Source organism: Lithobates pipiens, unplaced genomic scaffold (assembly GCF_037356315.1).
Source record: "Lithobates pipiens isolate NorthernLeopardFrog02 unplaced genomic scaffold, aLitPip1_a1.2 Scaffold_8, whole genome shotgun sequence".
NCBI lineage: Eukaryota > Metazoa > Chordata > Amphibia > Anura > Ranidae > Lithobates > Lithobates pipiens.
In genome coordinates, this window is record NW_027507903.1 from 212,358,339 (window position 1) to 212,386,140 (window position 27,802).

General features: G+C 43.2%; 1 protein-coding gene across 5 annotated transcripts in view; it reads right to left on the minus strand.

Annotated features, from left to right (window-relative positions):
- The window catches only part of MDFIC (MyoD family inhibitor domain containing), a 205,289-nt gene that overhangs the window by 161,949 nt on the left and 15,538 nt on the right, over nt 1–27,802 (minus strand). The window contains exon 1 of one of the 5 annotated variants that reach the window (XM_077472102.1): nt 23,463–23,623. The exons of the other annotated variants lie outside the window; for them this stretch is intronic. The gene's annotated coding sequence lies outside the window, so the exon portion shown is untranslated. Of the gene's footprint in view, nt 1–23,462; nt 23,624–27,802 lie in introns of those variants that run through there. 5 annotated transcript variants of the gene reach the window in all.

A 27,802-nucleotide genomic window follows, 5' to 3' on the forward strand; every position in this document is an offset into this window, starting at 1 on the left:
TTTGATCAGCAATGTTACTGTGAATGAAAATGATGGATTCATCCAAAATTTTGAGTTGCCACCAGAACAGAAATAGAAGAGATATCTTCCAACGTGGACACCTGATTTCTTGACAACTGCCTAAGAGGGGTTCTCTCACATTGGAAAGATATATGTACTCTCATTTCCAGTTGGATCTACAAAACAGGAAGTGAATGGAAATAATCATAATTAGACACAACTGACAAAAAAATAACAGCATTTTTAACTAGGCAGGACTGCATAGTGTATACCGAGGGAGCAAAGAGAAAATCAAGTATTTCAGCAGATGGGCTGCACTGAGAAGTGTGGCGGTTTACTTTAACCACTTTCAGACCGGGCCATTTTGCTGGCTTAAGACCAGACCACTTTTAGCGATTCGGCACTGTGTCGCTTTAACTGACAATTGCGCGGTCATGCGACGTGGCTCCCAAACAAAATTGACATCCTTTTTTTCCCACAAATAGATATTTCTTTTGGTGGTATTTGATCACCTCTGCAGTTTTTATTTTTTGCACTATAAACAAAAATAGAGCGACAATTTTGAAAAAAAACGCATTATTTTTTACTTTTTGTTATAATAAATATCCCCCAAAAATATATATAAAAAAATTTTCCCTCAGATTAGGCCAATACGTATTCTTCTATATATTTTTGGTAAAAAAAATCACAATAAGCGATTATTGATTGGTTAAAGTTATCATTTTTCTTTTACTAGTAATGGCAGCGATCAGCGATTTTTATTGTGACTGTAACATTATGGCGGACACATCGGACATTTTTGACACATTTTTGGGACCATTGTCATTTATACAGCAACCAGTGCTATACAAATGCCCTGATTCCTGTGTAAATGACACTGGCATTGAAGGGGTTAACCACTAGGGGGCAGTGTAGGGGTTAAGTGTGTCCTGGGGAGTGATTCTAACTTTGGAGGGGCGTGGCTATGTGTGGCATGTCACTGATCTCTGCTCTGATCACAGGGAGCAGAGATCAGTGAAACTCTCACTAAGCAGAACAGGGAGATGCTTGTTTACATTATCATCTCCCCATTCTTCCTCTCCGTGAGACGATCGCAGGTATTCCCGCAGCGATCGACACATCTGCCATTTTTGACACATTTTTGGGACCATTGTCATTTATACAGCAATCAGTGCTATACAAATGCAGTGATTCCTGTGTAAATGACACTGGCAGTGAAGGGGTTAACCAGTGGGTGGCAGTGTAAGGGTTAAATGTTCCTAGGGGTGTGTTACTAACTGTGGGGGGCTGGGCTTTGTTTTAGTGAACACTGATCTCTGGTCCAATCACATGGAGCAGAGATCAGTGTCACTTGTTGCTAAGCAGAACAGGAAGATGCTGCTAACAACGGCATCTCCCCGTTCAGCTGCCCCGTGAGACGATCGCGGGTATCTCCGCGGCGATCGAGTCTGCGGGACCTGCGACCGGACTCAGCACAGGTGTCCTTTAAATGCCCCACACACTTACCCTTTACCTAAATCCTAAAGTTGTAGTAAAGGCTGTTATTTTATTTTTCTTATAATAAAGCTTACCTGTAGATAAAATTAATCTCTCCTAAACGTGCACCGTTTAAGAGATATTCTAGCGAGCAGCAGCCAGTGACATCATCGGTGCATTCGCTCTGAAGGAACAGCATACTCATGGCATTCCTTCAGAGCTGTGTGCTGCAGCCGAGACTCCCACTCACATTCGCCGGAGTGACATCATCGAGGTTCCACCAGTCAGAAGGCCAGAGTCTGCTAACCCGGAAGACCGGGTGAAGACGGAAGCCTCTGCAGCAGTGACAGCGTGCCGCTGGAGAGCTTCATTTTAAGATAAGTCTTTCATAATGTGTATATAAAACCCCTTTCACACTGAGCCGCCCCGGGCTTCAGCAGTAAAGCAGCGCTATTCAGCTGAAAAGGGGTTAAATCTGCTAGCGGCCGAAAAGGGGTTAAACCCGCCCACAAAATGCAGTTGTAGCGTCACCTCTCCCGGCGGTATGGCGGCGCTGCCCTATTGTTTTAAATGGGCAGGAGCGGTGAGTTCACCACTCCTCCACCGCTGCAAAGAACCTGCTGGCAGGATTTTTTGTAATGCCCTGTGAGCGCAGGGCTGCACACTGGGTTTGCAGCTGAGGTTTTTTTCAGGAGATATTTTTAGTGCTGTAGCACCTGAAAAACGCCTCCAGTGTGAAAGGGGTATAAGTGAAAGGAAGCACTGACAGTTCAATAGTTAATCATCTTCTGCACCTTAAATCCCTGAATACCCAGGAATAAAAAGTAATTGATGTTGTGAAGGTGCACTGATTCTGTGTAAAAAGTAGGGAAAACCCACAGTGAACACTACAGAAAAAAAAAATTCAAATATTAGCCTGTGTAGAAAAAAGAGGGTGTAAATATACACAATGGGAGTGATTTACAAAAGCCGTGTGCCATCAGTAGACGCAACGTACGTTTCCATATTTACAAAATGATGCGTGGGTAACAGAGCTCGAATCCCCCATTTACTATAGTGATCTCGGAGCGCGGAAGAATGCAAACTGTGTGCCACTATGGACATGGCGCATGGCATCTCCAAATCAATATTAACCACTTCAGCCTTGGACCATTTGGCTGGCCAAAGACCAGAGCACTTTTTGCAATTCGGCACTGCGTCGCTTGGTGGTGGTATTTTTCACGTGGGGGTTCTCATTTTGAGCCTTAACAAACCAAATGGCCTTGTATGTATTGGGGGGTAGGCTATTTTTTGTTTTGGGTTAAAGTATTGCAGCTGCAATGTAGATTTGTTTTCTCTAAAGCCGTACATTTTTGAAGCAGCATTTTGGATACCTGCTACAGATGCACCACTTTACAGGCAGAGTAAGCCCCCCAGGTTACTAGCTTTTAAGCAATTTTGCATTTTTAAAAGGCAACTTCTCCTTGTTTAGTTTTTGGGTTTGTCCAAATTGGTGACATTGGTATATGTCCCTCAGGGTGAGACCTGGACCCCCATACCCATTTTAAGGCCAATAACTAGAATATAAGCCAGTCAAGTGGGGAATCACAAAATTAACGAATCAGTTCCCATAGACTGCAATTTTGGACAGGCGGTGGCTTATTTTGTGTTAGTTGCATTTGGGTTGTTCTGGGCATGCTCAGGGACTTTGGGGGGGGGGGGGGGGTGCTTTCTGTGTAGGTTGCTAGTTTCACTTTGATTTAATTGTCCGTGCTGCATTATTTGGCAAAATCTTCCTCAAGCTGTTGTGACTACCAAATGTTTAAATCAGGGGTCTCAAACTGGCAGCCCTCCAGCTGTTGGGAAACTACAAGTCCCAAGAGGCATTGCAAGGCTGACAGTTACAAGCATGACTCCATCGGGCAGAAGCATGATGGGAATTGTAGTTTTGCAACAGCTGGAGGGCCGCCAGTTTGAGACCCCTGGTTTAAATTCTTAAGAGACTCTCCGTTTGTGGGCACAGTCCTTTTAACACCTGTAAATTTCCTATGCAAAATGGTCAGACCTCAAAACCATATTTTGATAGTATCTCAAATTAACATACATGTATTTTTTGCTTTCCTTGCTTTTTTCCAAGTTCTGTTTTGTTGACCAATTTAAATTTGTAGCACATTTTTATGTTTAATGTGTTTTGTTAATAACTTGTCAATCCAAGCAATGCATTTTACACCCCCCCCCCCCCGCCCCCCAACAAATTTCATGCAGCACATTTCCCATCTGCAGCTTAACTAGGCAGATTAGCATGGCAAAACAAAAAGCTACTTTCCTGGTGCCTTCATGGTAGCGTATGCATGCATTTAAAGGAAAATTACAGAGAGGTAAGTATTCAATTATCCATTTTAGCGCAGTGGTTCTCAGCCTCAGTCCTCAAGTACCCCTGACAGGACATGTTTTGGGAATTTATCTTAGCTAAATAGCTGTCCAAAATACCAAGCCACCAAAGTGCCTGTGCAAGATGAAGGTAAACCTGCAAACACGGCCTGTTGGGGGTACTTGAGGACAGGGTTGAGAACCACTGATTTAGAGCATTGAGCTAAAAGCTAGCTCAAGACAATCCTATTCTAATTGTGGGCATTTGAGGGAAACCAAGTGAGTGTTAGAACCCCTGCTTGTCTTTTTTAGGTTGGGCTTTGTGTTCCTTTTCTGAAAATTGGCTTCACTTCCTGTCACATAGCCAAACAGGAAGTGAGGGAAAAACCCTACCAACGTCTTTCCTTGGGGACACACAGGTCAATCTAACTAGTGTCCCCATTAGGTAAATTGCACTCTAGCACTTTGTTGTGTTATTAGGTGTTTTGGGGTTTGTTAAAGGCAAATCCACTCTGCAATACAAGTGTACTTGCTGTAAACCCGAGGGGAAGCACTGGTGAGCACTGGCGATTTTATCATCTAATCATGTAGAAGCAAAGATGCTGTTTTTTTTTTTCCTTGCAAGTTCCTCCTTGGATCTCCAGTAACTGCACTTTCAAGTGCACTTGCAGTGCAAAGTGTATTTGCCTTTAGTAAATAAACCCCAAAGTCCAAGATACCTAATAATTTTGGGTGTACACAGCAAAATGGGGGTGCAGACATCCCCAAAAACTGACAAGACTTCTAATCCCTCTGCACTCTAAAAAATAAGAAAGCATTTCATTTAGTTTAACTTTGCAAAGACACATTCCTAGGTCCAACTGTGATGCGTGTCAATGGCCCATTTAGACCTTGTTTAATAGAAAACACCAGTTGCCTTTCACTATAAACATTTGTTAGTCCAGTCCTGGAAATCTGCATCCACTTTACTATTAATTTCCATAAAAATTGGGTATCTGCAGATAGATGCACCAAATGCATCTAGATGCGTGATCACTGTGTATGTCAGATGTGCAACTGCTGTGTTTTCCCAGAGGTATGTACCCGTGGCGCATATCTGGTTCCCGGAAGCGGTGGCCAGCACACAGGAATGACATCACTCCCCTCCAGGAAATTGCTTGTACTGCTGCTAATTTCTTCCCACCACCATGCCCCACTCACTGTTCTCTGAGGAAGAGATGACCCTTATTTGCAAATTAAGATAATTTTTGATTTATTTTTAGATGGGATGGTGTTTACGTGGGTCATGTGTGCATGTCTAAATGGTTTGGCCTCAAAACACACACCTACTTCCTGTGTAAAGATTCACTTCCAGGCCAATGTATATAGATAGATAGATAGATAGATAGATAGATAGATAGATAGATAGATAGATAGATAGATAGATTCACCAGCAGGGAGAAGTTGGGTAAATGGCACACTCCCAATTATGGAGACATAATAATAGTCTAGCACAGGGTCTTCAAACTACGGCCCTCCAGTTGTTCAGGAACTACAATTCCCATCATGCCTAGTCATGTCTTTGAATGTCAGAGTTTTACAATGCCTCCTGGGATGTGTAGCTCCGCAACAGCTGGAGAGCCGTCATTTGAAGATTCCTGATCATGCTAGCATGTCTTGAAAAAAGGTCACGGAATCAACGATAATCCAATCCAATATTTTTGAACACTGTTTTATGAACTTGGACTGTGTCACGGTGGAATGATTCAATCTTTACCTTTCAATGCACAATTTCTTATCTGCACGTTTTTGTCATGTTTAATTATTCATTGGTTTTTCCTTATATGTTCATTTTTTATGTACTAATTATATAACACTCATTTACAATTGCATATTATTGGGCTTGATCAATTGTTCTGGTTATCTTCATTGTTATTTTTAGTTAAAGGTTAATTCCTAGCACAAGTGTTATTTTTCTATTTTTAGCACTGCTACATTTTTCTTCTATAGGATATCAAACAGGCTCTTGCACTAAGGCCCCTTTCACACTACTGATCTGTTCAGGTTCGCCTGAAAAACTCAGTTTTTCAGGCGGACCTGAACGGATGCTCCATAGAGCTCTATGGAGCATTGGATGTCAGAGGTGACATGTCCGCTATCATCCGACCCGCTCCAATCCGAAAAAGTGTGACAGAGGAAAAAGCTATTTTTCCATCCGTCATCGGATCAGGTGACGACGGACACTGTGGTTCGTCGTCACCCGATCTCCCATAGGGGAAAGTGCGGCGCTGTGACAGGTCCATCTCTGCGCAGTGTGCAGAGACGGACCTGTCATCTTCCTGCTCAGCGGAGATCGCTCCGGCGATCCCCGCTGTGCAAGCGGATATCCACGGGGCGGATCAGCACTGATCCGCCCTGTGTGAAAGGAGCCTAAATCAAATTTATGTAAGATATAACTGATTGCAGTGTATAGTCACCGTTAAAGATCAAGATCTGAAAATATAAATTTATTGGGTTTAGAAACACTTCTCTGTAATGTATCAAAAGATTTGGGTAAAAAAATACAAAATAAAAACACATTTCAAAGATATATTAGAAGTGATAGGAATGAGATTAGCATCAAAAGGGTTAATTAACTGAGAACACCCACTAATTGCCTAGCAAGACACATCCAATGGGATGAAATTAACCAACTGGATTGGTCGTGCGCTATTATCAATGAGAAAATCACAGTTACCCTAGCACCAGTTGCAGTTTACATATGCAGGTATTTATTATCGTTATCTGCGCCGGTTCGCACTTAATTGTATTAATTATTAATGATTTTCCGGCGCACCAATTAATGTATGAACTGGTGCAGTGCCTTCTTCTTAGTGAATCACTCCCAATGTGTACTTACCCAATGAAAACACAATGTATAAAGCTAAAACAATTAAAAACAGGTGTGTGATCAAAATTGGAATGACCTATAAGACCCCTTTCACACAAGGCGGACTCCGCTTCCACGGAGTCCGCCTCTGTCTGCCGGCTTAGCGGGAGATCTCTCCGTTGATTTCCACTGAGCTGGCGGATGACAGGTTACTCTCTGTTCACTGAGGGGGAGGGGCTTGTCCAGTGCCGCTGGTCTCTATGGAGAGATTGGATGAAAACGGACTGCATTGTCGTGCAACATTGTACACAAAAAGAAAAAAAAATTGATGCCTTTTTTCCCACAAATAGAGCTTTCTTTTGGTGGTATTTGATCACCTCTGCAGTTTTTATTTTTGCACTATAAACAAAAAGACTGACAATTTTGAAAAAAAAAAACAATATTTACTTTTTGCTATAATAAATATCCCCAAATGTAAAAAAAAAAAAAAAGAATTTCTTCATCAGTTTAGGTCAATATGTATTCTTCTGCATATTTTTGGTAAAAAAAAATACAATACAATAAGCATATATTGATTGGTTTGTGCAAAAGTTATAGGGTCTACAAAATAGGGGATATATATATATATATATATATGGCGTTTTTATTATAATTTTTTTTTTTTACTAGTTATGGCGTTTATCTGTGATTTTTTTTCTTGCGGGATTGCGAAATTGCAGTGATCAGTGCTATAAAAATGCACTGATTACTATGTAAATGTCACTGGCAGGGAAGGGGTTGACACTAGGGGCGATCAAGAGGTTAAATTTGTTCCCTGGGAGGTGTTTCTAACTGTGGGGGATGGAACTGACTAGAGGAGGAGAGAGAGCGCTGTTCCTGATCACTAGGAACAGCAGAGCTCACTCTCCTCCCCTATCAGGACGGGGATCTATCCACTTACATGGACAGATCCCTGTTCTGGCTCTCTGTGGAGCGATCGCGGGTGGCCGGCGACTTTTCGGGCAACAGGTTAAGCCCTCATGCACACTGGACATTAAAAAAATGTAAACGTAAAAAAGGTTTGGCTTTTTTTTTTTTGCCAGTAAACTCATCTCTGTGTTAGCCTATGTAGCCATGCACACATGGGCATTTATAGGTGTATTAGACGAGGGGTGTTTGGAGGCTGAGAAAAAAAAGAAGTAAAGTATTTGAGTAGAAAAAACACTTGATGCACCAAACTCATGTAAACACCCCTAAACGCTAGGCATGTTTAGTGCTTGGGCGTTCATTCAGTTAAAGAATTATTATTCTGGCCAATGGAATGAATACCCAAACGCTTGAGGCGCCTAAACGTGCCTAAATATGTGTGTAAAACGCAACTTTATGCCATTTTTTTCAGCTGTTTTTTACTTCCTGTCAGGAGCAAAGGGGTGTGCATGAGGCTCAACAATGCACAAAAAGAAAAAGAAAAAGATGTGAAAAAACACACAGTTGAAAGTTGTTATAATAAACAAGCTTTAATAAACACATTCCTTCTGCTTTATCAAAATAAAAAAGCATAATAATTACTAAATCCTTATTCACAACAGCATGATAATGTTTCATTAGACAACATTTCCCCATGGTCTGTACAGCTGTGCACACATGCTTGCTGACTGGTTACAAAATGTTATCAACAAATTGAAATCTGCTTATTAAAGGAAGGGCTCATGCACACAGCCACACAGGAGCCGTACAGCGTCCAGAGTGGGTGTAAACACTGGTCTGGGACCCTCAGCTGCTGCATATAGCTGCCTATAGACATCAACTAGAAGATGTGGTTAGTTAGGTACATAAAAATTAATTTTGGGGGAGCGGGTACCTAGTTTTGATAGGTACCCACTCCCACTTCTGCTTAGGTGGCCTAGGGACACATCACAGGTCCCAAAAAGGCTACGGAACCATTCACTAAGCGCAGTGTGGCTCATGCATGCACATTGGGAAGCTGGCTGTGAAACCGCAAGGATCCACAACCGGCTTCCCACAGTAGATATGCCGCCACTGGGAACCTGAAAACTGGTGAAGAACTGGCCCGGGTTAGGATGGCGCTGGATCTCTGAACAGGTACAGTTGTGCTCATAAGATTACATACCCTGGCATAATTTATGGGGTTATTCTGATTCATTTTGGCATATTGCCACTGCATAAATACAGATAATGTAAGTACTTTTGAGAGTGGTTTTGGGGGGTTTATCCTAGCCAATATTACTTCTAATTACTTTATTTTAATCTCTGCTTTCCGTGACAGGGTCAGACCTTACAGATATTCTTATTATTATACTACAGCATTCAGTTTTCCACGTGCATGCTCCTGAAGAGTGGATGAATCCACGAAATGCATAGAGCTACTATATGCCATGTTTTATGCCAACTATATGTTTTACTTACTCAATGATCACTTGTAATATGTGATTTGTATTTTTAGTGGTCAATTGTTATTGCTGTATGTTTATCCATTGAATGGAATATATTGGTCTTCTTGGTGTACTCATGATTACCCTCATGCAACTCACCATCGATTTTCCAATAAATTTAAATGTTTTACACCTGCCTGCTTCATTTAAAGTCCCAACCCCCAGTCATCCTGATTGCTTCTGGCAGAATTTATGATTTCTTGGCCATTTTTCAGAGAATATGAATAACACAAAAAAATTCTTTCACTCATGGTTAGTGCTTGGCTGAAGCCATTTATTATCCATCAACTGTGTTTACTCTTTTTAAATCATAACCTGACAGACCCCTACATCATTCATCCAGAGCTGTGCTGATGTTTCTGGATTCTGAGTCATGGGGAAAGCAAAATAATTGTCAAAGGATCTGTGGGAAAAGGTAGTTGAACTTTATAAAACAGGAAAGTGAATTAAAAAGATATCCAAGGAATTGAGAATGCCAATCAGCAGTGTTGAAACTCTCATCAAGAAGTGGAAAATGAGGGGTTCTGTTGAAACCAAACCAGGTACACTAACTAAAATTTCAGCCACAACTACCAGGAAAATTGTTCGGGATGCAAAGAAAAACCCACAAATAACTTCAGGTGAAATGCAGGACTCTCTGAAAACATGTGGTGTGGCTGTTTCAAGATGCACAATAAGGAGGTGCATGAAGAAAGATGGGCTGCATAGTTGAGTTACCAGAAGAAAGCCTGCTTACAATACACCAAACAGCACAGAGACAAGCCTCAAACCTGGCACAAAGTCATTTGGAGTTATGAGACCAAAATTGAGCTTTTTTGGCCAAGACCATAAACACTTCATTTGGAGAGGAGTCAACAAGGTCTATGATAAAAGGGACACCATTCCTACTGTGAAACACGGTGCTGGATCGCTGATGTTTTGGGGATGTGTGAGCTACAAAGGCACAGGAAATTTGGTCACAACTGATGGCAAGATGAATGCAGTATGTTATCAAAAAGTACTGGAGGAACATTTGCATTCATCAGCCAGGAAGCTGCACATGGGACGTACTTGGACATTCCAACGTGATTATGATCCAAAACACAAGACCAAGTCAACATTTCATTGGCTTCAGCAGAATAAAGTGAAGGTTCTGGAGTGGCCGTCTCAGTCTCCTGACCTCAATATCATTGAGCGACTCTGGGGAGATCTCAAACGTGCGATTCATGCAAGACAGCCCAAGAATTTATAGGCACTGGAGGCTTTTTTGCCAAGAGGAATGGGCAGCTTTACCATCTGAGAAGATAAGGAGCCTCATCCACAAATATCACAAAAGACTTCAAGCTGTCGCTGATGCTAAAGGGGGCAATACATGGTGTTAAGAACTGGGGTGTGTAAACATTCGATCAGGGTAATTTGGGTAGTTTCTGTTGTGATTATGATTTAAAAAGACTAAACACAGTTGATTTCTAATAAATAGCTTCAGCCAAACACTAACCATGAGTGAAAGAAAAAAGTTTTTGTGTTATCTTTCATATTCTCTGACAAATGGCTAATAAATCATAAATTCTGCCAGGGTATGTAAACTTATGAGCACACATGTAAGTACCCTTTTATTAGTAGCTTGTGTATTTGTAGCTGCTGACTTTTCCTTTTTTTTTTTTCTAGTTTGAAGATCCTATTTAACAGACATTCCTGTGTCTTTTAAGCCCAGCAATACCCTGAGGCAGAAGCTTGTACATTCAAAAGACCCAGCACTCTCTTCTCCTATGAACTCTGATAGTGGACTGTCCCTCTGTGTCCTCACTTCCAATGTTATGGACACTGTATTGTAGTTGATGGTATCAGAGGACCTGGGACTGCCAGAGCACAAGGAAGGAGGAGGGATCGGTCTAACACAGGGAGCCTGCATTAGCAGAGAACTGGTTAAGCAAAACTGCTCCTTTCAGTACCCTAAACAAGCAGTTAACCTTTGCATTGCGAGAAGAGCCCCACTGCTTGGGAGGAGTTGTTTTTCTCAGAGCTAAGTGTTAGGGAAAAGGGACATTATTTTAAAGTGGATGTAAACCCACCACTCACCCAGTATAAATTAATGGCACAGTATTAATGTATATATACATACAAGCCCCATGCATGTATCCATAGTTGCCAACATTGTCAAAAAAATTATAGGGGCACTTTTTTGTCTGTAGGCGGAGACTTATTATAATTAGGGTGCGGCATTCATTGTAGGAGTGATATAGTGGAGGAAAATGTGGCACGCGAATTGCGCTGCGGCAAAAAATACACATGGTTTAAACAAACTATTGGGTGTAGCTTAAAGGAGTGTGGTTAGTATCTGAGATGAAAGAGGGATAGAGGGAGAAGGAAGAGAGGGATGTAGGGAGAAAGAGAGGGAGAGCAAAAGAAAGATGCAGCGTTCACTCGTCACCAGAGATGCAGCGCTTGCTTACTTGTCACCAGAGATGCATGCACTCACTTGTCACCAGATGTAGCTTGCTACTTGCCACCAGAGCTGCAGCTTACACGTCACCAAGATGCAGATAAGGGTCACCAAAGATGCATTGCTCACTCGTCACCAGAGATGCATCGCTCACTTGTCACCAGAAATGCAGCGCTCACTAATCACCAGAGATGCATCACTCACTCGTCACGAGAGACGCATCATTTGCTCGTCACCAGAGACGCATCATTCGCTCGTCACCAGAGATGCATCACTCACTCGTCACCAGAGACGCATCATTCGCTCGTCACCAGAGACGCATCATTCGCTCGTCACCAGAGATGCATCGCTCACTTGTCACCAGAAATGCAGTGCTCACTAATCACCAGAGATGCATCATTCGCTCGTCACCAGAGATGCATCACTCACTCGTCACCAGAGACGCATCATTCGCTCGTCACCAGAGACGCATCATTCGCTCGTCACCAGAGATGCATCGCTCACTTGTCACCAGAGATGTATTGCTCACTAATCACTAGAGATACATCACTCGCTCGTCACCAGAGATGCATTGCTTACTCGTCACCAGAAATGCATCACTCGCTCGTCACCAGATATGCAGATTACTTGTCACCAGAGATGCAGCTTACTTGTCACCAGAGATACATGCACTCACTTGTCACCAGAGATGTATTGCTCACTAATCACTAGAGATACATCACTCGCTCGTCACCAGAGATGCATCACTCATTCATCACCAGAGATTCATTGCTTACTCGTCACCAGAAATGCATCACTCGCTCGTCACCAGATATGCAGATTACTTGTCACCAGAGATGCAGCTTACTTGTCACCAGAGATACATGCACTCACTTGTCACCAGAGATGCATGCACTCACTTGTCACCAAAGATGCAGCTTACAAGTCACCAGAGATGCCGCTTACTTGTCACCAGAAATGCATGCACTCACTTGTCACCAGAGATGCAGCACTCATTTGCCACCAGATGCAGCTTGCTACTTGTCACCAGAGATGTATGCACTCACTTGTCACCAGAGATGCAGCTTACTTGCCACCAGAGATGTATGCACTCACTTCTCACTAGAGATGCAGCTTACTTGTCACCAGAGATGCCGCTTACTTGCCACCAGAGATGCAGTTTACTTGCCACCAGAGATGCAGCTAACTTGCCACCAGATATGCAGCTTACTTGCCACCAGAGATGCAGCTTACTTGCCACCAAAGATGCAGCTTACTTGCCACCAAAGATGCAGCTTATGTGTCACCAGATATGCAGCTTACTTGCCACCAGAGATGCAGCTTACTTGCCACCAAAGATGCAGCTTACTTGCCACCAAAGATGCAGCTTATGTGTCACCAGAGATGCAGCTTACATGTCACCAGAGATGCAGCTTACTTGCCACCAGAGATGTAGCTTACTTGAAACCAGAGATGTAGCTTACTTGCCACCAGAGATGCAGCTTAATTGCCACAAGAGATGTAGCTTACTTGCCACCAGAGATGCAGTGTATTTATCATCAGATATGCAGCTTGCCACTAGACCTGAGACCTTCATGCTGCTGTGTCACCAGAGCCACCGCTAGAGGTCCGGGGTCAGAACTGGTGATATTATCTCCGCTGCTATTTTTGCAAAGAGCAGCTCTCGTGGAGGCTGAGGGGAACAAGCAAGAGGCAGAGCCCGAGTGGCAATGAAAGTGGCTGCCAATACAAATGGAGCTGCCGCCAGCCCCCCGCCTCATGGCCAGACTCACAACCCGCCTCTTGTTTCTTCCCAGCCTTGGCCTCAAGGAGAGCTGCTCTTTACAAAAATAGAAGTGACCCTGTATCTCCAGCGGCGGCTGATTCATCACGGACACCGGGACAAAGCCAATTTCCCGTGAATTTTCCTGTGACGTGGTAAGACTGGGATTTAGGCCTGAATACCATTCATTTCCAGGGGAAATCAGGACTGTTGGCAAGTATGCATGTATCCCTAACTTGCAAATGTCACCCCCTTCAGCAGTAGGAGCCCAGTCAAACTCTGGAATCAGTGAGTGGGTCTCTTTGCCGAAGCTCGGTGGATGGAGTCATGATGTCACAAGATTTCCCACCCACCTCTACACTCTCCTACTGCTGGCTCTGAGAGCTGAATGCACCATGTAAATCCACCTCAGTCACACTGATCACGCCTCATGATGAGTAAAAAGCGGAGAAGAAGAGCTGGAGAAGAAAGGAGGTGGGATGTGAAGCTGGAATCGTAACATACTCTCTGCTCTCATGCCGTGTATGAGATAAAGAAATCAGATGTCAGTCACAGCAGTGGGGGTAAATGTGGCAACACAAAATTATGTGTGTCTTTTTTCTATCTTACTAGAAAAAGACAAGAGAATTGCTCGGAGCTGGATTAACTCTTGGTGGCAAGACTGGGCACAGATGACTTGACATCCTCTATTGTACCAGGTAGAAGTCTTTGTTAAAAAAAAGTCAGGTTCACATCCACTTTAAGGACAGTAAGGTGCACATTTTGGATAGAGAGGACAATTTGTTCACAAGAGGCATGAAAGAGGCCATCTACATAAAACTGGAATAACCATTCCTAAACATGGGTGGAGGCCTTCAACACCAACTGTCTTTCATATATAATGCTGCTTTAACATCTCTAACCTGGTGATAAGTGCTGGGTTATTTTCCTAACACTCATTAGAATTGAAAAAGTGGCTAAGATACAGAACAAAACATCTTCAACAATACAGAACAAGTCCGGCTGAATGTGACCAACTAAGTAATTATTATCTATATACAGTATGTGAGCAAACTTAAAAAAAATAGTCCCAAAATACTTCATTCCAGGGGCCATGTGTCTAAACACTCTAATTATCCTGTGTTGTGCCAAAGGCAGCATGAGCACGTCTGTGCAAGTAACATCATTGCTCTTTACTCCTCATTGAATTACGAAGATCTGATTCAGTGGGAGCATGCACATTAGGGTGATATCGATGCTGCAATAATGAATAGCAGTGTGTGTGCATTGTGAACCTGCCTACAAATACCTATGCTGACTAGAGAACAGAGGTGACATTCTTGAGTTATATCCAACATAATGTTAAAGGGGCAGGAGAAATCATTTACAGCGTATAAAATTCGTTTTTGGGTTTACATTCACATTAAATAGGTTGGACCTCTTCACTTACATCAGTCCAACCCCATGCTCTTCCTTATAAATGCATGAGCCACCTATTAAAATAGGTCAGACCTATTAACCTCTATTATTTCATAACAATGCTCATATACTTACTAAAATGTCTGAGTCATCTATTAAAAGCTGAAATCAAGACTGAACAAAGATTGTCTAACTACAAAAGGCATGTGAATTCTTACTTAAAGCAGTATTAAACCCAAACCACTATATAATATATTGCACCTTACCAATAATTACATGTGGTGGCTGCATTAGTTTACTTTTTTTTGGCTGTTTACCTCTGGTGATCTGGCCAAAAACACACCTCCTGTATTAGGCTCAGTTCACACCTATGCATTTTTTATTGCTTTTTTTGCAGAAACGCCCTACAGTCCATTTAAAGCCGCGTACACACGGGCGGATTGTATGGCCTACTTAGTCCGTCATACAATCCGACGGACAGTCCGTCATACTTTCGAATGAATGGACTTGACCACACACGGATGCACAAACAGTCCATCGAAAGCTTGCGCGATGACGTGTACAGCACGTACGACGGGACTAGAAATAGGAAGTCCAATACACAGCAATGCAACCTTCCGCCGTGTAAATCCTTTCTGAGCATGCGCCATTCTTAGTCCGTCGAACTAGCCTACTGACGAGCGGATTGTCCGCTGAAACCAAAGTATGACGGACAGTATTACGGAAATTCCGAAATACTTAGTACTCCAGACTGCACGCTGAAAAAGTCCGCTGAAGCCCACACACGAGCGGACTGTTCGCTGAAATGTGTTTCGACGGACTAAGTTGGCCATACAGTCCGCCCGTGTGTACGCGGCTTAACATGGTTTCCTATGGTACACGTTAACAATTATGCTTTATTCAGCCGCTGTGTTTTTGGAAAGGGTCAGGGACTTTTTTAAACGCAAAAAAGTTTTCAGTAGACTTCAATGGAGAGGCTTTAGAAAAACATGTAGTGTGTGTTTTCTGCAATTTGCTTTTCTTAATCCACCCAAAACAAAAAAGCATAAAAAATGCAAAAAGCACTGCAGAAACATATTGAAAGCAAACTGCATAGGTGTGAACCAAGCCTTATGCCGCGTACACACGAGCAAAATTTCTGACAGAAAAAGTCAGACAGGAGCTTTTCATCATATATTCTGATCGTCTGTATGCCTCATCAGACTTTTTACGTTGAAAATTCTGACGGACCTAGAAATAGAACATGTTCTAAATATTTCCAATGGAACCAATTCCTATCGGGAAAACTGGCCGTCTGTATGCTGTTCCGACATACCAAAAACAACGCATGCTCTGAAGCAAGTACGAGACAGAAGCTATTGGCTACTGGCTATTGAACTTTCTCTTTTTAGTCCCGTCATACGTGTATGCAAGACAGCTTCAGCGGAATTCCGGCGGAGAAACCGCTTGTGTGTACACTGGATTAGAGTTCCTACACGTTGGATAGTGGAGCAACAGAGACACCTTTGGACAGCAGTATTGTCAGTCTGGCAAGAGGGGAGTGTTGGATATACTAGCAGATTTGAATACACTAACAAATTAAAGCCAAACTTCAGCTCAAACTTTTTTAGGCAATTACAGAAAACAGTTTTTATACCCTTTTTGAATATAGGTTTCACATAAAAGCTGATCATTGTAAGGTCCCTTGTTGATGTTAAATGGTTTGTCTCAATCCTTTAACTACTACATCTGCAGGATAGCTTGTTCTGCAGTTGTAGGGCTCTCAGGTCACTTTGGCAGAAGGTCTCTCAGATTACTGGCACACAAATAACTTTGACACACCAAATGTGTTTATTTTTTTGCTGAGCTGCTAAAGGTGTCGTCCCCTTACCAAAAAATTGGCACATATTTAGTGCCATTCATTGGGCCATCGCCCTTAAAGTGGTTGTAAACCCTTACAAACCATTTTGACCTACAGGTAAGCCTAGATTAAGGCTTACCTGTAGGTCCAAGAAATATCCTACACGGTTTAGGAGATATTTAGTAAAAGACAGCGACAGCTGTCTACGGGGCATGCGCCGTAGACAGCAGCACGCAGGCGCACTATCGCCGTTAGCAGCATGCCGCTGCTAACGGCGATATGCCGTTAGTGGTGGCTACCGTGTGCATGCGCGGGAGTGACGTCATCGCTGCTCCGGCGTGGCCCGGAAGAAGATGGATGCTCTGTGCTACAGGGGACAGCGGTGACATCACTGGCTCCTGTGTCAGGTAAGGGACACATAATGGGTTACTATGCATAGTAGTCCATTATGCTTTACCTTTGCAGGGAGACAAAGAGGAAGTAAACCCATCAGGCTTTACTTCCTCTTTAACTGGCAGTCTCCCTGTGTCCTGATCTCTGTTGCTTTACCACATGGAGGCTATAAAACGAATGGACACCATACATATCTCTGATTGTAAATGGGAATCTTGGTCATCCTATTAACTGCTGAACACTACCTTATGTGTGCTGTGTTATTCCTGGGCTGTTTTAGAAATGCAGTTCTAACTTGGTTGTTCACTGTGATGAAGTCCGGACACGATCGTACCACCTGGAATCACACCTTGTCTGTAGGGCAGAAAGTTCTTGCCCTCAAGCCTACCAAGTCTGTGACATTCACGTTCCAGTAACTTTTATATACTGAATGATAAGGCCAGCTATACTGTACGTATGTTGGATACCTATTGCTGTTATAACCCTATTGTATGATGGCCTTATGCCTTCTGTTTTTCTTTGTTAATTCTTAGATGGAGAACTTGTTTTTGGCTAATTGTACTTGTGCACTTGGATATTGTAAAATACATCTCTGTCATTGTATTGTGTTTGTTGTAAAAAAAGTAAACATAAACAAAAAAAACAGACTTACTGGCAGGATCACCAGATAAAAATAAAGGAAAGAAAGGCTAAAAAGAAAATGAATGCAGCCATCACATCTAAGAATTGGTAAGTGGCAATATTATAAATGTTTGCTTTTGCGTGTAATACTGCTTTAAGCATTGGTTTCCTTTCTGCATTTTTTCCAGAAATCTTGTTCAGTATGAAACAACTCTCTGTGCAGAACTTTACTATAGCAAAGCCCAGTCACTGCTGCTCTCTCAGTCTGTGCAATGTGATTGGTATTCTATCCAGCCCACCAGCGTTTTCCATAGACAGCCTAAGGTGGGAGGATCTGCTGCCCCCCCCCCCCCCCATAGCTCTGCTCTCTTTACAAGTTATATGCTGCCCAATGATGCACAACAACTTTTACCAGGTAATATCTGAGTTTGCTAAGACATTTGGTGAACACATAGTAGATTTAGATGCTTTGTAGCTATTGAGAAGTATATTTAATGTATGCCTTCCATGAAAATGCAAGGTTTGCTTATCTTGGAGCCCTTGAATAAAAAATGCTTGTAAAAGGAATAAAAAAATATTATATTGTGCTCCTAAGCACTGCTGGAGAAGCTTCTAAAGAGATTTGGAACCCTCGGCTTCCCCAAGACCCCGCAGTGCCCGGTGATGTTACCAGCAGGAAGCCTCGGGGTGTAAGGCATTTTATTTATTTGTTTTATATAAAGAATAAGTAACTCCTGTATTGAATTGTATTGTAACTGTGTATAAATTTTGTATTTGTATTTTTCCATCCAGTCCCTGGATTTACACTGCTCTGTCACATGGCACAGCACTGGCTGACAAGATGAAAACACGTAATTCTACTCTTATAGTGGACCCTCCTTCTCCTTTAAGACACACACGAGTCTAACCTTCTCCTCTTCCCATTTCCAGCTGATACTTGCTCCCACTCCCTCATTCCTCACCTAGGCGAGGATGAATTAGCCCTCGGTCTGCCCCCTCCACTCTGCAGCCTCCTTGGATACATGTCATACATCCCAGCAGACTTCAGGACAGTCTTCCCCTGTCAGCGGATCTCATAGTAGGAGGATGGCTGTGAGTGACAAGGAAGTCACAGCTGGCTCCCAAATCCAATATGATGCTGCAGTACTGAAAACACATGTGAGGACTTTAGGTTGTTGGAATAAAGTGTTAGACCACTAGGGTTGGTAAGTACATGCTTTTAAAAGTCAGCAGCTACAGTACTTGTAAAGTTATGTAAAGAAAACTTTTTGTAATCAGAGTCCAGCTTTAAACTAGTCACAACCAACACAACAACTATTAGGAAAGATAATCTAAAGCTGGCCATAGGTCAGGGCTCGACAAATCGCAGGTATCCGCTCACCATGGCAAGTAAAAAAAGTGCAGTGGCACCAGGGCTTTTGTCAGCCGTCTGCACTTGCTTCCCATTTGCTGACTGCACCATAGCTTAAAGACACCTACAGTTGTGGCCCCAGGGTGCGCTCTGTGTTAGCTGTGTCCTTCAGATACCGCTGATCACAGATCAAGGTAAAGGATCAATTTACAGCGGCCCTTTACCATATGATCTGCCGAGTCCAATCACATCGCTCATTAGCATCTTCACAGCATGGGGAAAGGAAAGCCGATAACCAGCTATCCTATGACATTTTATACTGATGATCAGGGCACTGATTATCAGTGCAGCCCCATCAGTGACTATAAGTGCAAAATATCAGTGTCCATCAGTGCAGCCTCATCAGCGTACATCAGTGAAGAAGAAAAAATTACTTATTTGCAAAATTTTATAACAAAAATGAAGAAGGTTTTTTAAAGCATTTTGTTCTTTTTGCGTTTGTTTAGAAAAAAAACCCAGTAGTATTAAATACCACCAAAAGAAAGCTCTATTTGTGTGAAAATAAAATGATAAAAATTTCATGAGTATAGTGTTGCACGACCGCACAATTGTCATTCAAAGTGTGAGAGCGCTGAAAATTGGCCTGGGCAGGAAGAGGGTGAAAGTGCCTGGTAGGTAAGTAGTTAAAAAAAAAAACTGAAGTATTGTAAGGTCTACACCTGAAAACACATCTCACACAGCATGGAACATTCACATTCTAAATAAAAATGTATTGTATACAACTATTGCAAAAACAAACAAATACTTTATTTCACAAGGCATCTTTAAAACCATTAAAAAATTGCAGTACCCTGCATTCAAACCTAAGAGCCCTTTCACATCTGGGTCACCCCGTGCGTTCACAGTAAAGCGCTGCTCGCTTTTGCAGCGCTTTACAGCTGCTTAACCACTTCAGCCTCAGAAGAATTTACCCCCTTCCTGACCAGAGCACTTTTTGCGATTCGGCACTGCGTCGCTTTAACTGAAAGTTGCGCGGTCGTGCGACGTTGCACGCAAACAAAATTTACGGCCTTTTTTCCCCACAAATAGAGCTTTCTTTTGGTGGTATTTGATCACCTCTGCTTTTTTTTTTTTTTTTGTGCTATAAACAAAAAAAAAAGCGATTTTGAAAAAACACATTATTTTTTACAAAAATATATAAAAAAAACTCTTTTTTACCTCAGTTTAGTCCGAAAAGTATTCTCCTACATATTTTTGGTTAAAAAAATTGACTAGTTTGCGCAAAAGTTATAGCGTTTACAAAATAGGGGATAGTTTTATAGCATTTGTATTAATTATTTTTTTACTAGTAATGGCGGCGATCAACGATTTTTATCATGACTGTGACATTATGGCGGACACATCAGACATTTTTGGGACCATTGCCATTTATACAGCAATCAGTGCTATACAAATGCACTGATTCCTGTGTAAATGACACTGGCAGTGAAGAGGTTAACCACTAGGGGGGCAGTATAGGGGTTAAGTGTGTCCTGGGGAGTGATTCTAACTGTGGGGGGCGTGGCTATGTGTGGCATGTCAGTGATCTCTGCTCTGATCACAGGGAGCAGAGATCAGTGACACTCTCACTAAGCAGAGCGGGGAGATGCTTGTTTACATTATCATCTCCCTGTTCTTCCTCTCCGTGAGACGATCGCAGGTATTCCCATGGCGATCGAGTCCGCACGACCTGCGTCCCGATTCACGGAGCTTGCCCATTAGTTTGCCTGTACAATCCCTTCTGCCAACGTAAATCAGCGTGAGGCAGTCGACAAGTGGTTAAGCGTCACTTTTGTGCCGCTTTTCGGCCTCTAGCGGTGAGCTTTTAACCCTAAAAAAAGGGTTAAAATCTCCCGTGTTGCAGAGCTTCGGAAGCACTTTTCAGGAGCTTTGGAAGCGCCGCCCATTCATTGTAATGGGCAATGGCACCACCCCAAAGATGCTACCTGAAAACTGCCTCATTGTGAAATTGTCCAGTATTGTAAAATCTGTTCATTAATTGTACAATATCAGATACCCACTCAATCTTTTTCTATACAGACAGTCCTATTCAGGACTGTGTCTGTACACTGAAAATATTGGGACTTGGATGCTGTGTGGTATTGTTTGTTTTATGTCATTGGTGTGGTGTTATTATTGTGTTATATGTATTAATAAAGTGTATGTAAACTCTAACAATGAACTTGTCTTATTTGCGTTCTTTGGTTTTGTTTGAGTCTGTTAAAACTACTTTATTATAGCTGTCAAAAAAAAAGAAAAAAAATCCAGCGCTGCCCTGTGCACTCTGCGGGCTTTGTGGACTATAAAACACCTCCCTCCCATGTTATAGATTATGTAAATAAGAATAAAGGTAGATATTCAGTAGTCTGTCCTAGAGGGCGATAAAAACGTGTTTGAGCTACATTTTTCCCACCTCCCCAACTGTTTTCCCTAAGCAGCAAAAGTAGCCGTATGGGGGTAGGCATAGGCCACAATATTTTGTATCAAGAAGCGCCAAAAATGATCCCCACTGTTGTGTTGTGCCCATTGAAGCGACAGTGAGGGCTTGTATGGGTTAAAACAGGTGGAAAGAAGGCGACATAACTCCTCGATACTGCCAGTCAAGCATCTTCTAAAAAGCAATCCAACCTGGAATGCTCTTCAGAGGACCAATACAAGTGGCAACAAGCCCTAAGGGCTGTACACATGGGCGGCTACAGGGGAAGTAAAAAAAAAACAGGCGACTTAGCTGCAGATTTACCTCCCATCGACTTCCCCCCTTAAGCTGCAATGAAAACTTGGATGGGGTTCTACACATGCTACAGCTATGATGCTCCAATTCATGGCCACTAACAATACATTGGCACCTGCATGCAGATTACAAGGGAAGTGCGTTCACCTGCGGCGCAGAAAGCACGCGTGGAGCGCACCTTTTCCGTACAATGTTTTGATGTGAACCAGTCCTCACATGACACCTCTCACCTGACATCAGCCGGCTTTAGCCCACTGACAGTTAATTCTGGGTCACAGGAAAGCACAAGTAAGTGTACTCCTGTGACCAATAGGAGTGGACCTTTTTTAGGTCTCATGCACGCTGGGCATGTGACGGTATAATTTTCAGCCCCCTAATACCCGTCCGTGTTCAATCAGTGTGTCAAGGACTTCAGCGTTAATTCATTTCAATAGTCAGAATAAATGAATATGTCGGCCAATGGAATGAATGAATACTCAGGTGCTTGACGCGCTCAAGCGCATGACCAAAAAAAGGTTTTAAGAAGAGCTAAGCAAATGCCCAGTGTGCATGAGGCCTTAAAAAACAGGCCTTGCAAGTTTCTAATGATGTTACACAATGTCTTGTGAAATAAAGTGTTACTCTCTTTTTGCAACATTTGCATACAATCTATTTTGTTTGGAATCCATCCTGTGAGGGATGTGTTAGGTGGAGACCTGATCGGTTCACATTACTGCCATTTTGAGGCGATTTGCAGTGCAATTACGTAGTGCAACTTTGATGCGACGTTGTGCCCTGTGGCCAATCCAGGCCTGAGTGCTACCCAAGTCACATCTAAAATCGCATGTGTGAACCAGGCCTTAGACCTCATGCACACTTAAGCTCAAAAATTCTGCTTTTACAGACGTTTAAGCTTTTTTGTTCTTTCCCTCTAAACGCCCCTTCATGTTATCCTATGTTGCCATGTACAGCGGTGCCTGTCTTCGGGCCAATATCTCCTAAACCGTGTAGGTTTAGGAGATATTTCTTGGACCTACAGGTAAGCCTTAATCTAGGCTTACCTGTAGGTCAAAGTGGTTTGTAAGGGTTTACAACCACTTTAATGGGAAGATAAAGTTGTTGAAAGGTCCCCTCTGTTCCCTCTGTCTGTCCCACAGAGCCCAGAGAGACACATTGTACCCGGACAGATGTACAGTGTACAGTATAGGGGGGGGTCTCTTAACTCAGACAGACACATTGTATCAGACAAATGTACATAGTACAGTATAGGGGGGGGGGGGGGAGTTCTCTTCTCTCAGACAGACACATTGTATCAGACAAATGTGCATAGTACAGTATAGGGGGAGTTCTCTTAACTCAGACAGACACATTGTATCAGACATATGTACATAGTACAGTATAGGGGGAGTTCTCTTCTCTCAGACAGACACATTGTATCAGACATATGTACATAGTACAGTATAGGGGGAGTTCTCTTCTCTCAGACAGACACATTGTATCAGACATATGTACATAGTACAGTATAGGGGGAGTTCTCTTCTCTCAGACAGACACATTGTATCAGACAGATGTACAAAGTACAGTATAGGGGAGTTCGCATTACTAGGCGTCACGTGACCGCACTCCGGCTACACGGCCGTTTAGTGAAGGAGAAGTTTTGTAGTGAAGTTGGTGAGTGAGTTGGAGACGAGCACAGGCGGCGGGTTATCAGCTCAGTGTAGGAATGACATGGCATGCCATTAGATAAGAACTCTCTCTCACACACACACACACACACATACACACCACACACAGGACACAGGTACAACCCCTCAGCTTTACCTCACTTCAATCTTCTTTTTTCGTTTTCTATCCTTATTTTCATCATTTCCGGAGACTTCAAATCGTCCCACTCTGGCAGTCAGCCGACCGCCCTACAACAGGCAAAGGAGGAGGCTTCGGGGTGCCGCCCCCTCCTGGTCCTTCAGTCAGGAAAGTTCAGTGTGAGGAGGAAAGTTATCAGCAGAGTTCTATATAGACGGACTGTGTGTGCGGGAGGAGGAGGAGAGGAGGGAATAGAAGCTCCTCTGACTGACTCCTCGCCTTCATACACACCACTAATGAGCCTGTGAACTCAGGGTGTACCCTGCACAGCAGCTTTCTACCTCATCCAACTAATACTCCACACCCATCCTGTCCGTCCACTATAACATTCACTCAGGGTTCTGTCCGTCCACTATAACATTCACTCAGGGTTCTGTCCGTCCTCTATAACATTCACTCAGGGTTCTGTCCATCCTCTATAACATTTACTCAGGGTTCTGTCCTTCCTCTATAACATTCACTCAGGGTTCTGTCTGTGCTCTATAACATTCACTCAGGGTTCTGTCCTTCCTCTATAACATTCACTCAGGGTTCTGTCTGTGCTCTATAACATTCACTCAGGGTTCTGTCCGTACATTATAACATTCACTCAGGGTTCTGTCCGTTCTCTATAACATTCACTCAGGGTTCTGTCCGTCCTCTATAACATTCACTCAGGGTTCTGTCCGTCCACTATAACATTCACTCAGGGTTCTGTCCGTCCTCTATAACATTCACTCATGGTTCTGTCCGTCCTCTATAACATTCACTCAGAGTTCTGTCCATCCTTTATAACATTCACTCAGGGTTCTGTCGGTCCTCTATAACATTCACTCGGGGTTCTGTCAGTCCACTATAACATTCACTCAGGGTCCTGTCCGTCCACTAGAACATTCACTCAGGGTTCTGTGCGTCCACTAGAACATTCACTCAGGGTTCTGTCTGTCCATTATAACATTCACTCAGGGTTCTGTCCATCCTCTATAACATTCACTCAGAGTTCTGTCCATCCTTTATAACATTCACTCAGGGTTCTGTCGGTCCTCTATAACATTCACTCGGGGTTCTGTCAGTCCACTATAACATTCACTCGGGGTTCTGTCCGTCCACTAGAACATTCACTCAGGGTTCTGTCCGTCCACTAGAACATTTACTCAGGGTTCTGTCCGTCCACTATAACATTCACTCAGGGTTCTGTCCGTCCTCTATAACATTCACTCAGAGTTCTGTCCATCTTTTATAACATTCACTCGGGGTTCTGTCAGTCCACTATAACATTCACTCGGGGTTCTGTCCGTCCACTAGAACATTCACTCAGGGTTCTGTCCGTCCACTAGAACATTTACTCAGGGTTCTGTCCGTCCACTATAACATTCACTCAGGGTTCTGTCCGTCCTCTATAACATTCACTCAGAGTTCTGTCCATCTTTTATAACATTCACTCGGGGTTCTCTCAGTCCACTATAACATTCACTCAGGGTTCTGTCGGTCCTCTATAACATTCACTCAGGGTTCTGTCAGTCCACTATAACATTCACTCAGGGTTATGTCCGTCCTCTATAACATTCACTCGGGGTTCTGTCAGTCCACTATAACATTCACTCAGGGTTCTGTCCGTCCTCTATAACATTCACTCGGGGTTCTGTCAGTCCACTATAACATTCACTCAGGGTTCTGTCCGTCCATTATAACATTCACTCAGGGTTCTGTCCGTCCTCTATAACATTCACTCGGGGTTCTGTCAGTCCACTATAACATTCACTCGGGGTTCTGTCCGTCCAGTAGAACATTCACTTGGGGTTCTGTCCGTCCACTAGAACATTCACTCAGGGTTCTGTCCGTCCACTATAACATTCACTCAGGGTTCTGTCCGTCCATTATAACATTCACTCAGGGTTCTGTCAGTCCTCTATAACATTCACTCGGGGTTCTGTCAGTCCACTATAACATTCACTCGGGGTTCTGTCCGTCCACTAGAACATTCACTCAGGGTTCTGTCCTTCCACTATAACATTCACTCAGGGTTCTGTCCGTCCATTATAACATTCACTCAGGGTTCTGTCAGTCCTCTATAACATTCACTCGGGGTTCTGTCAGTCCACTATAACATTCACTCTGGGTTCTGTCCGTCCAGTAGAACATTCACTTGGGGTTCTGTCCGTCCACTATAACATTCACTCAGGGTTCTGTCCGTCCACTATAACATTCACTCAGGGTTCTGTCCGTCCATTATAACATTCACTCAGGGTTCTGTCAGTCCTCTATAACATTCACTCAGGGTTCTGTCAGTCCTCTATAACATTCACTCAGGGTTCTGTCCGTCCTCTATAACATTCACTCAGGGTTCTGTCAGTCCTCTATAACATTCACTCAGGGTTCTGTCCGTCCTCTATAACATTCACTCAGGGTTCTGTCCGTCCACTATAACATTCACTCAGGGTTCTGTCCGTCCTCTATAACATTCACTCAGGGTTCTGTCCGTCCACTATAACATTCACTCAGGGTTCTGTCCGTCCTCTATAACATTCACTCAGGGTTCTGTCCGTCCACTATAACATTCACTCAGGGTTCTGTCCGTCCTCTATAACATTCACTCAGGGTTCTGTCCGTCCACTATAACATTCACTCAGGGTTCTGTCCGTCCTCTATAACATTCACTCAGGGTTCTGTCCGTCCACTATAACATTCACTCAGGGTTCTGGGGAGCAGCAACTCTATGCTGATCACACACATTTCACTAAGTTATCAATTTCTCTTCCTATTCATATCTTCCAATAAGATCTTTAGTGCAGAATCTATCAATATATCACACATGGGGACGTCAATTTGATTGATAGTTCCCCCAAAAAATCCTACTCCCTTCATGTTAGGCTCCTCCGAAGAGGAAAGATAAGTATCTTCCAATATTTGGGAAGCTCTACCTGATCCCCAGTCTCCTGCACCTCAACAAAAGGGCCAAGAGGACTAGATGGGAATCTGCTATGTTTAGTCCTACTATAGAGAGACATCATAGCAATAATCTTTTAAATGGCAGAAGAAAAAACCCGTTTGTATGAAATACAGGGACAGAAGTGTTCTACCCTTGATGGCTCACCGGACTGGCCGTATACCTCTCAGGGGAGGAAGGGTTTTTAGATTGTTGTATACCATTAACCCCTTAGAGGAGTTCCTGATCCCTTTGTCACTCGTAGCTTATAGTACAAAGCAGAGGCAATACCAGCAAAATAATGTAACACTTGCTAGGTTATAGTACAGTACAATAACTGCTATTAATCCTAGATATACAGTACAATGTTGTCAAAAGGGAAATGCCTGTGTCACCAAACCTGACCGGCAACCACTTGCCTGAGAAAATCTCCCCTACGTTACTCTGTCCCTCCATCGCCAGGCAGCAGCTTCTCTTGCAGAGCTTTAAAATACTTCCTACATCTCTATAGCCCTGTTCTATTGCTTTTTTGTTGTATGTTTTCTCTGGACATTGTTCCTCATTATTTCATCAGAGCGTTACTGTAACTCTGTACAATGCTACTGCAAGTTGTGTATATGTGCACTACTGTGTATTCTGTTTTTCACCCAATAAAAACGTTTGTATTAAAAAAATACTTCCTACATGTGTGGCCATTGTCTGACGCCATTTAGCCATGCCCCCACATGGAAAATGGCCCCCCTCCTCTTTCAAACAAGGAAGTTAAATCTCCTGTGTGAGCACCGCAACATGGCGGGCGGGGGGGGGGGTAAATCCTCCGCTCAGCGAGCGGCCGTGGCTTGCCAAAAAAAAAGTTTTTTTAAGGAAAGAAAAAAAGGCAGCTGGCTGGCATTCAATCAGACAAAAATCGACAATCTGGGGAACCAGGAGGTAATCAGACCCCCCTCCCTTCACGGTAGGCTCCGAGACCTTAAAAGGAAACCTTCAGGAACAAGGGAACACTCAGGTTGACCCACAATCCTGGACCTGCAAGAAGACCCTGCCAGTAAACTTTTATTGGCCTTACTACCAAAACGTACTGAATCCCAGGGCCCAGCTCTTTAAAGCATTCGCAAGCAAAGCCTTGTGTCTTCGGATTAAGAGGCCCGGGTACCATTCATTTAGTCCATTATGGAGACATCAGAACGGATCCGGTCAGGATGGCTGGCTCTCATCAAAGGATTACTACCCGTGGAGCTCAGTACACACATCCTTACATGTGCCCAACACCTTAGACACTGGCGAAAAAACTGAGGACTTTCAGTAATGGGAGGGGTTATATGGGGGAAGTACACGCCTTAAGGGGCATGCCAGTGTCCAGCACCTGATACGCCGATATAACCCACATAATTAT